This window comes from Chinchilla lanigera, unplaced genomic scaffold (genome assembly GCF_000276665.1).
Source record: "Chinchilla lanigera isolate Chin_1 unplaced genomic scaffold, ChiLan1.0 scaffold00008, whole genome shotgun sequence".
Classification (NCBI taxonomy): Eukaryota; Metazoa; Chordata; class Mammalia; order Rodentia; family Chinchillidae; genus Chinchilla; species Chinchilla lanigera.
In genome coordinates this window covers 4,898,232-4,909,753 of record NW_004955409.1, presented here as the reverse complement: position 1 = coordinate 4,909,753, position 11,522 = coordinate 4,898,232, and positions in this window count along the sequence as shown.

Sequence of the window (11,522 nt, the reverse complement as noted above, 5' to 3'; positions counted from 1 at the left end):
AAAAAAAAAAAAAAAAAGCAGCTGTAGCTCCATGTGGAGGCTCTAGGTTCAACCCCAAGTGTTGCAAAAAATAAAAATTAACAAGGAGGCTGGAGAGGAAGGAAAGAAGTGCAGCGGAGAAGCACTCTGAGGCTCTCACGGGCCCCACTGCACAGGGCTTTGAGACCACTCTTGTCACGACCCGGCCGGGCTGGTCCTTGGACAAGACCAGAGAAGGGAAAGTGACCTGCGGCCCTGACCACTGAGAAACAGAGATGGGAAACAGGAGCCCTGCTCCCGGTCCTCCCGCAGACGCCTGGAGGAGGTGGCCTCAAGCCCGCCCGGGCCCCAACACTCCTCCTTCACAGCCTCCCCGGCGATGCTGGGTTCACAGACACTCAGGGCCTGGGGGCATGCGGAGGGTGTTAAATTTTAAAAAAGTGTTACAACGAAAGCCACATTGCCGTGAGTCCCCCTCCGAACCCTCTCTCTCCCTTGGAACACACTCATCCCGGTCTTTTTCTGCAGCAGCCCTGGAGTCCTCTTTCCTGAGTGTCTCCGTGAGGTGTGATCAAAACTCCAGCGAGGGCTGCTGCCCAGTGGCGCCCGACGGAAAAGCAGGCTCGTAAAAGCGCGCTGTGTCTTCATCCACCTTATTCACCAGACTTGGCACCATGTGCCTTCTCTTCCCCAGTCACAGTGAACGTGGAAGGTCAACACTTTTCTTTGCACTGGGAACCGAACTCAGGACCTTGCATTTGGCAAGCAGGCGCTTGTGCCGCTGAGCTATACCCCTGGCCCGGGTCACATTTTGAATCAGTGCAGAACATCTAGGCAGCCAGGACAGCACAACTAAAAACCCTCAGGAAAGAGAACTCCAGAGCTGCTGCAGAAAGCAGCAAAGATGCTGGGATGAATGTGCTAGCACTGAGGGAGATTCTGAGGGGGACACACGGCAATGTGTCCTTTACTGTAATAGATACTAAAGAATTGTTAACATTCACTGTATTTTTCAGTCCTGCCATAGTTAGATTCAGAATGTCTAGATTTTCCAAACTGCATTTCACAAGGCTGAAGAATCCCACGTTCTTCAGAAGTTCCTGTGAAGCAGGAAAAGCCTGGCTTAGGGACTTGGTCTGCACAGGTCCCTATCCCAGCCCAGAAGGGTCTGGAGAACAAGGACAAAGAGCTGCCTTTGTCCCCAGACCCGCTGTGGTCACTGGCACCGAGGGACGAAGCAGCAGAAGAATTCAAAGCCATTATACATTCTTTCCATCCAGCTTCCCCGAAATACTCCCTTTCTCCTTTCCTACTGAGGGATTTTAACCTCGGTTTCCAACGAATTTTTAGCTAAATAATGAATGGCAATTAAGTATAATTGCAGCAAATAAATTTTTGGCTGAGAGTAAGAAAGAAGCTGCAGTGGAGTGCCAGCCCCAAACTTTGTTCTGTGCTCTTTTTAAGGGGACCTTTTGAGAACACTTGCCGAGTATCCTGAGGAAACACCAGCACTCGTTATTTTTATGAAGTTACAACCAGTGAAAATCTAACATCACTACCTAAAAGTACAAGGACCAATTTTTCACGTGTGAAAAGTTTAATAAAAATGATTCTGTGGGGCTGGGGATGTAGCTCAGCAGCACAGCGCCTGCTTGGCAAGGGTGAGGTCCTGAGTTCAATTCCCAGCACCAAAAAAAAAGAAAGGAAAATGTTCTGCGACAGGATTTCTCCAAGTGGAAGTTCCTGCTTCCCAATCTGACTCCCTCCAAATTAAAGCATTTATTTTAGAGCAGAGGAAAGAACAAGGCTGTGCAGATTCCTTTTTTTTTTTCCCATCCCACAGAGGTGACAGGGTCTCCACATGCATGCCTGGGTGGGACTGTGCTTCTGATGCAGCCCAAGTTGCCCTCAAATTTGAACTCCTTTTGCCTCAGCTTCCTGAGTGCTGGAGTTACAGGCGTGCACCACCACACCTGGCTAGCAGCAGGTTCTTTGAATGAAGTAGGGCCGACTGAAGAGGAGTATAATTTTGGGTGAAAGAAGGAGTGATTATTGCACCACAAGCCAGTGGGAAATGGAAAAAGTGGATTTAAGATGCATTCACCTGCAGCCCCTTGGAAGCACTGTGTTCCAGACAGACTCCTATGCCCGGGCTGGCCGTGTCGCTCGGGGCAGAGGTGGCCAAGACACACTGTCCCTTTCTTCAAGGTTGAGCACACGGAGCCCCAGGGCCCCGGGCATTAATCACAATCGTGGTGAATACTATAATGGAAAAGTACAAAATGTCTAGAGGAAGACTTTCTCACCTTTGGAATGTTGAGTTAGATGCTAATCTTGGGTGAAGAAACACATTTAAAAACTATTTTATTTTCCAAGCTTCAGTTTGGAGTTTCTTCTTTGCTTTAACTTTTGGAAGTTGTTTGGGAGACTGATTTAAACAAACAAATAAACAAACAAACATTAATGTATTAGCTGGGGCACAGTGGTGCACACCTGTAATCCCAGCACTCTTGAGAGGCTGAGGCAGGAAGTCTTCAAAATCAAGCCCAACATGGGCTATTTAGGGATGTAGTGAGGCCCTGTGTCCAAATAAAAAATTTTAAAAGGCTTGGGGATGCAGCTCAGTGAGAAGGCCCTGGGTTCCTGCTCCAGCATGACCAAGTAAAATAATAACAGTATTTTTATGATGTACCCAACCCAAACCTGGATGTATAGCTAAGATTAAGAGACAGCCTCTTGGGCTGGGGATAGAGCTCAGTGGCGCAAGTGCCTCCCTGGCAAGGGTGATGTCATGAGTTTGATTCCTGGTTAAAAAAAAAAAAAAAAGAAGTGGCTTCTTGCTTTCTAGTGATGTGGCCTTGCCAGTATGACTTTCAACAAGCTTCTCTGAAGGCCCAGAAATCCACATTTATTGAGCGCTGCCTCCGGTGGGACTGGGACCCTTTTCACCCAGCAACCCGAAGATGCTGGGATCCCTGTGCTTGTTTTGCAAATGAGAAACTGAGATTCAGGAGATGAAATAATTTGCCTCCAGCCGGGCTTCGCCAGCACACAAAGCTAGGCAGTGGAGGCGGGGAGAGAGGGGGAGAGAGGAAGTGAATTTTACTGACAATTGGTCTATTGTTCATGGAGCTAATGGGTTGAACAAAACTAATTAGAGTCAGCAAAATGTTGTCTTTAAAAAAAAAAAAGAAAAGAAAAGAAAACTAAATGCAAGGTCTATACCTGAAAGAGTAGCTAGGGACTCCCAAGAAAGCAATGGGAGTTGAGATCTTCTGCAAAATCATTTGTAATAAAATTAGAAGTGCAAGTTCAAGGCCAGCCTGGTACTTCAAGCACTGGGTTGAGATGTTTGTTTTACCTTTAGCAACCTTGGAAATAGACACCAAGGTAAGATTACAGAGAATTTACTTTGTGAAATAGAAGGAAAATTGCACAATGTCAACTCACTCAGCTGACAATGCTTTTCATTATCAGCAGGGAAGGAGAGAAAAAACTCAACTTAATTGGACAGGAGAAAGCACAGCACACCAGGGGTGAAAGAGGATAAGTAGTACTCGTTCACAAACGCATGATGCGGGAAATCAAGGTCTGCTTCCTGTGGGGAGAATCAGTCACAAACAGAAAGCGATAGCATTCAAGGTTGGTGTGTTTCACAGGACCCTTGAGAGCGTCATGCTAAGAGAGAGAAATTGGACACACGCACTTAGACATCACAGATTTCTCTTAAGTGAGCAATTCACAGGACAAATGAAGAGCAAAATAAAAGATAGAGGTTAGGAAACAGAGTGATGGATCTTTTACAAATGGGAAGGGGACCAAGAGGTGGTGGAGAGAGGGGCGGGAGAGCGGACATAAAAAGAGTTGTGATGTGTCCTGTGCATGTCCCAGCTCTCCATGAGGAACGGGACCACCATGCACTGCAAACACGGACTGATAAAAATTAAAATTTAACAAATAAATAGAAGCCGGGTGTGGTGGTGCACATCTGTAAGTCTGGCATTTGGGAGGCTGAGGCAGGAGGATTGCTTTGTGTTCAAGTCCAGCCTGGGCTACAAAGTGACCTCAAGGCCAACTTGACTGGCTAATGAAATCCTGCCTCAAAAAGACCAAAAAAGAAAGAAAGGAAGAAAGGAAGGAAGGAAGGAAGGAAGGAAGGAAGGAAGGAAGGAAGGAAGAAAGAAAGAAAGAAAGAGTAGGACATTCTAACCTCGGCTCTGCTATATCTGCCCAAGTTGGGCCAGAGAGCTGTCAGCTATCCGGAACTTCATAAATCCCAAAGCAGCTGAAGAGAGCCAACACGGAACTCAAGCTAAGTTCAAAGCCTCCAGCCTTTGGGGTCCAAGGGGGCCGCAAGTGAGGCATCAAGGTGGAGAGAGCTTGGGGTTCCCTTGAGCTGTCATTCTCGCCAAACGATCACCCAGTTCACTTGATTTGCTGTGCATTTATCAGTAGAGGCAAGGACATGCTAAGAGTATGTCTGTGTACGTAAAAACGTGTGCTGCATATCGGGAGTATGTTGGAGAAAAGCGTATGTACAGTGTTATTAAAAGGTTGGCTTGTGTTTATAAAGGGTCATTACTGTCATCTATAAGACTGTTCTTTTTTTTTTATTTAAAAGAGTAAAAGAAGGATAACATAGTAATAGGGGGATTTACAGAATTACAGACAAAGTGGTAGGACAATATCAATGGTTGTTATTTTACCTGTTGGTATCTTCAAGGTAGTTTCTCAGGAAAACAAATAGACAAATCATAGTGAGTTACAGACAGAAATGGTAGGAACTTATCAATGGTTGTTGTACTATACTTTGGTTTCTTCAAAGTGGTCTCTAGGAAAAACAAACAGAGCTATACATGACTGATCAATCAAATAATCATTGACTATTCTCAATGGTTGTTGTTGAAAACACATAGTAATAAACAGCATAGGAACAACACAAACATTACAGCGTTCTGGACAGATTGGTAGGAAATTATCGATGGCTGCTGTAATACATATTGGTATCTTCAAAGTGGTTTCTCAGGAAAACAAAGATATGCAAGAAAGTTCTAACAAGTAGTTACAGCCTAAGGGTTGTGAAAAATAGATTACCTCCTCATCAGTGACCCCTTTCACTGAGGTGTGATGGCTGGAAGGAAGGCCAGGACTGAAAAGAAGGACCGAGAGACCAGCACGTGTCCAGCAATAGGCTGTTTTAGTGCTGCAACAAAGGCAGCTGTTTTTTCTTGGTCTCTTTGTTTTCTCTCCTTGGCCTCCTCCTCCTCCTCACAGCTATCAAATACTGAGGAGGCAATTCTTACTAACATCTCAAGTGATAAGACTGTTCTGTTGGTCTATTTGAAAGAAATTCTCTTCCATGAGCTTTGGTAGTGGGTTATTTTATAAGAGGGTTCCTTCCCTCTGCTAAATGTGGCTGACTGTGGCAAGTTGTCTACTTTGCTTTTTGGTCTCGTTATATAGCCCAGGCTGGCCTTGGCCGCACAAAGATCCTCCTATCTCAGCCTCTGGAGTCCTGCTGCAGGACCGCAGGAATTACAGCTGTGCACTACCATGCCTAGCTATACTGCACTTTTTGCACTTTTATCCTACCACCAGTGGCAGAAAACGACCTATCAGTCTTTCCCTCCCTGTGCTGGATGCTGTGTCAGATCTGTTCACCTCGCATACCCATCACCTTGAGTAAGAGTCCTAGCAATTCACCAGAACCGTAGAACCCTAATTCAGTAGAACAGTGCAAATAGTCTATGAAATGTACATGCTAGCCGGGCATCATGGTGCACACCTATAATCCTAACACTCCAGAGGCTGAGTCAGGAGGATCACTGCAAGTTCAAGTCCACCTTGGGCTCCTAATGAGTTCGGGGCCAGCCTGGACTACATAGTGAGACTTTGTCTCAAAAAAACAAACAAACAAACAACAACAAAAATATATATACATATATATACACATACACACATATATATGTATATACTATCGCAAAAATTTTTGAGCTTGTATACCCTCTTTCTTCTTGTGGTACTGGAAATTGAACTCAGAGACTACAACTGAGCTACATTGTTTTCTTTTTCTTTCTTTCTTCTTTTTTTTTTTTTTGAGGCAGGTTCTTACTCAGTGGCTAAGTCACCCAGGTTGGCCTTGAACTTGCAGTCCTCCTGCCTCAGCCTCCTGGAGTGCTGGGATGACAGGACCACCTTCAGAGGAAAACACTTTTAAGTAGATTTCCCCATAACCACAAAAGAAAACCCAGAACTCTAACAGCTCTCTGCTCCACAGCCTGTGGGCAATCTTACTCTCTGGGGCATGCTGGATGAAATTGTTGGACAGAGGTGCTGCAGAGGGGGCCTGAAGCAGGTCACTCTCAGAAGTCAGGGTGACAGGGCCGGAGTGGTGAGCGGTTGCTCGCAGGCCTGGCCTCCTGGCCTCGGGACAGAACTGGCTTCTAGTGGCAGAGGAAGCTTGATCACTGCCTCCCGTTGGAGGGGACCTGGTGCAGGGCGGCCGGAGCCGCTGCCCGCCCAGAGCTGCGTGGTCCCTGTGGAAGCCGCCCAGGACAGAGGCCCGGAGCAACAATCACAGGCATTGTACAGCTCTGGGCTCCGGGCGGCTCTCGCCGCGGCGGTGGGGGTGACCGATCCGTGGGGGTGCTGTGAAAAAGCTTTTCATCCTGCAGAATAATTAAATAAAAAGGAGGACGCTGTGGAACGCTGCAGGACTCTGGGGAATTTGTCTGCTCTGAAAAAAAAGAAGACTGAAAATAGGACATTGAGTAGGGTATGGCTGATGCGATGTGGAAGATTTTCCTAATTCCTCTTAGAGGAATTTGCAGATGCCTCAGTCTATAATTTTAAACAATGACATTCAAATAAAAGGGGCAAATGCTTTCAATTTTTTTTAAAATTCGAAGCAGCAGCAGATGTGGATGAAGTAGACCTAATACTGCAGAGCAAAGAACTTAAGAAACAGGAGAGAAATCTTGTTTTTATAAAATGTCAAAGACCTAACCAGAGCAAACAATACCTGTCTTGTGGGCTTGCTTTTTGGTAGTTGTTTTCTTTATTTTCTTTTTTCTGAGACTGAGTATCACTACGTAGCCCAGGCTGGACTCGAACTTGCAGTGATCCTCCTGCCTCAGCCTCTGGAGTGCTGAGATTACAGGCCTGCGCCACCATGCCTGACATGTTGGCTTGCTTTAAACAATACAAATAGATAGCAAAGACCCCTGAACACTACTAGTGAAGGTGTCTACATCACTTCTTTCTCTCTCTTCTTATTTTGCTTTTTTTTTTTTTTCTATATTTATATATGGAAGTTTATATGAATATATCGCATTTTCCCTTCTGTGGGGTCCGGAGGAATAGAGGGTAATGTCTATTGTTATGTTTTTCCAGTAGTAAAAATATCATTCCTAGCTACAAAGTGTCTTAAATTTTGTTGCTGGCAGTTGTGGGTTGACTGGTTCCTTCAATGGGCTAAAACTAAACCTGGCTGGGCTGGGGAGTTCGGCAGCCTGGGTTCTTCTGCAGCCCGGCAGGCACTGGCTGTCTGGCTTTTATTTCATAGCTACCTACAGCCAAATTCACAGCCATGTGCGTGCTGAGGGCGACACTTTTCAATAGTAAAGGAATGTTTACAAAGTCATAGATGAGGGCTGGGAGTGGTGGCGCACTCCTGTAATCCCAGCACTCGGGAGGCTGAGGCAGGAGGATCGTTGTGAGTCTGAGACCAGCCTGGGCTACAAAGTGAGCTCAAGGCCAGCCTGAACTGCACAGTGAGACCCTGTCTCAAAAAAAAAAAGACACAAAAAAAATATATAAGCAAAGTCATAGACGAGTATGCACATTTCACCAGTTTTTCTTACAGTGTTTTTTATCAGAGTGACTTTAATTGGTGGTAGCGCCACAATTCTGATTTTACTGTGAGGTCGCAAGAAGCGTTGGACCCCATGGAGGAATTTCTTACTGGAAGAGTCGATGTGTGTGTGTGTGTGTGTGTGTGTGTGTGTGTGACACAGAGGCCACCGTACTGGTGTGGAGAAGGCTCAGGTGGTGGGAGGAGGTCATGCTTAGCTTATTTTCCTTGAATCATAGTGATTTTAATAGTTCTAAAACTAGTGTTTAAAATCTCAGCAGGTGCTCACCACACACCGGGCGGCCAGCTCCACCGGCTGGAGCAGGGCTTGAAGGATGGAGTAGCACCAGGCCAGGTGGAGTCCTCCTTCTCCAACTCCACGTTAAATATTTGAAACAGCTCATTTGGCCCAAGCCTCTTCTTGTCTGTTGTACTCAGGGTTTGCGAGGGAAACAATTTAATACAGGACACATAATTAATAAGATTGTTTTGTAGTAGTCACCCAGAGGCAAGTACAAAAGAGTGTGGGAAATCTGTCCACACACTAAAGACCCAAAGATTCCAGCTGAGGGCCTGGATCCCACACCAAAGTCGTGCATGAGTCCATCTGGAAGCCTAGAGCCCACGACTATGCCTCCTGCGGGCCTGTTTCACAGATCTGCACTGGGAAGACCCAAAGGTCAATGGTAGAAGCAGAAAGTCTGTGCCAGCCGGATGAAGGATCTGTGCCAGGAGGCTGAGGGATCTGCACTGGAGCCAGGAAGCGATGTTCAAAGTAAGGACCAGAGCTCCCCAAGGAGAACTGCAGCCGTCCTCAGCGGCAACAAGGTCCCGAGCTCCTCCAACCATGAGAGCAGCAGAGTCACTGTCTAACCTAAAAAATCCTGAAAGCTGCAACTTTCTTTTTTTGTTTGTTTTTGTTTTTTTTCTGGTGCCGGGAATCAAACTCGCGACCTTGTGCTTGCCGGGCAGGCGCTGTGCCGCTGAGCTAAATCCCCAGCCCCAGTGCTTTGCTGCAACCTTCTTTGCTGAACTCCAGTGTAAGATTTCATGTCAGTGTCTGCTCAGTTTTACTTTATTGCTCTCATCAACTAATTAAGATAACCAAATATTTATTTGAGATATTCAAATAAATCTCAACTTATTTGAGAGATCCCATTAATTTGAGATATCCAAATATTTATTCTGTGATCGAGTGCAGTAGATGCCTCTCCGAGTTTATCTCCCCCTTGAACAGCTGGAATTGGGGGAACGCATGTAGAATTAGGATAGAGGAGTCATCTTTATTTTACATCTCATGAAAAACAGAATGGAGAGGATAAAACTGTTTAATCCCGGCCAGGTGAGGGGGTGCGCATCTGTACACCCAGCACTCTGGGAGGCTGAGGCAGGAGGATGGAAAGTTTGAGCCCAACCTGGATAGTGTAAGGACTTAGCAAGACCCTGTCACAAAAATGTAAATAAAAAAGGGGGTGGCTGGGGATGGTGACTCAGTGCAAAGGCCCTGGGCACAATCCTTAGTAACACACACACACACACACACACACACACGCACGCACACACATACATTCTTTAAAATTCCTTATGCGGATCTACTAGAAGTACCTTTCATTTTTAAAATGGGCCATAAAATAATCATATGCATGTACAATTTTTTGCTTTGTTTTATCTATCTGAAACACTTCATTTATTCTAATGTATGAGATGAGATAATCTAACCAGTGACAGATGTTCTGCTGTACAAAAATATTTCCTGAATAATCAGATTAAGCTCATGAATTACAGATGATGTCTTGTTACTTTATAAACACTAGTTTGGCTGGAATCATGAAAGAAATTCAATTTTCCAGGGATACACATTTTTTTCTTTCTTTTAAAAATTTTTTGGCCTTACTGGGGATTGAACCCAGGGACACTCTACTACTAAGCTAAATCCCCAGGCCTTTTTTTTTGTACTGGGAATTGAACTCAGGACCTTGTGCTTGCCAGGCAGGCACTGTGCCGCTGAGCTATATCCCCAGCCTCCCCAGGCCTTCTTATTTTAATTAAAAAACTTAAATAGCAGGGCACGGTGGCACATGCCTACCCTCTCAGCACTTGAGAGGCCAAGGCAGGAGGATCTCTGAGTTCAAGGTCAGCCTGGCTCATAGTGAGTTCAAGGCCAGTCTGAACCACATAACAAGTTCCTGTTTCAAAAAACAAAACAACAAAAAATTTTTGTAAATAAATGTCTTTGGTATATTGTTATATTGTTGGAATAATATATATATGGAATATAAAGATGCAGCTGGCAGAGTAAAATGTGTGCCCCAAGATTCCCCAGCAAAATGGCCCAGGTGAGCTCAGAGGTGTAGGCAGCTGCCCGAACGTGTAGAGTGGTTCTCATCGGGGAGCTTTTTGCTTCCGGGGTGCCTTTGGAACTGCATTCTGCCATTTTATTTGCCTATGTGTGCGATATATAATAAATACACTCACCCTGGGAAATTGGTACATACACGTAGTGCATCTTGACCCTTTTTACCTCCCCCTTTTTTTGCTAAGTTGCCCAGGCTGGCCTTACACTTGTGATTCTCCTGCTTCAGCCTCCCAGAGTGCTAGGGTTACAGGAATGCCCCACCACGCGGAGGTATTTTGCAATTACTGCAGGTAACATGCAGTTAAATTCGCTCTCCTGTCTAAGCCACCATCCTGTGAGAGGAGTATTAGCAGCTGGCACTTGGCGTCTTCACAAGGAAAGTATTTTGCAGTAGAGGAGGCCAGGAGAAGACAAGCTGGGTTTCCTACATCTAATCTCACATGGAGTGTTGTGCATGGGGTTAAAACAAGCAGAAATCCCTCCAAAGAAGAGCAAGACAACTTCGCCCAGTCCCCTTTCTTGCCGTCACCTCTGCTCTGTCTTTTCTCCTCTTTTAGGGCCACCCCAAGTTTTTATGAGTCCCCACACTTCCCTGTCGCCGAGGAAAGAAGCAAGTTCCCTGAGGACTGGATGTGTCACCGTCCCGCCAGAATAATTCATCACCGAGAGCTGGAGTGTTATCTCTTGCCAGACAAAGCAACACGAGAAGGCACACTGCTCAGGAAAAGTCGGTTTCTGCCTCCTCTTGCAATGCTGTGTGCATTTTAATTCCATTTCTTCTAAACTTTTGTTCTGCATGGGTTTCCCCCTGTGGTTCCCCACTGTCGCAGCCCGTGCTGGCTTTGTGCTCACCCCCGGTGGGTGGCACGGTGTCCTTAACCCCACTGCTGGGCGGCTGCTGAGCAATCCCAGGGCACAGGGGACTGGGGGCTCAGGGCTCAAACCCGGGGCTCCCCGGGAGGCGGACGGGGCAGAGATTTTGAAATGGGGAGAAGGTCACAACCTGTCTTCTAGGTGTCAAAAGAGCAGCCCATGGGGTGGATTTCCTCTCCTGTCTTCTTTGTAAACGGTAAGCAGCTTGGCCGGGATAGGATTTATGCCCACACCCCACCCGCTCCAGTTGTGTGTAGACACGCCCCTGGCTTCTGAGTTCATGCAGCTGTTGCATGGGCAACTTCACACTGCTCTTGGGCAGTTTCTAGGAAGGATGAGAAAGCACCTCGATTTCCCACGGCAGTAGAAATTGCTTTCTACTTGTTTTGTAATTGCTTATCTACAATGGTGTTTCTCAAAACAAGTCTGATGGGTTCAAAAAAAAAGGAATTAAGAGGCACT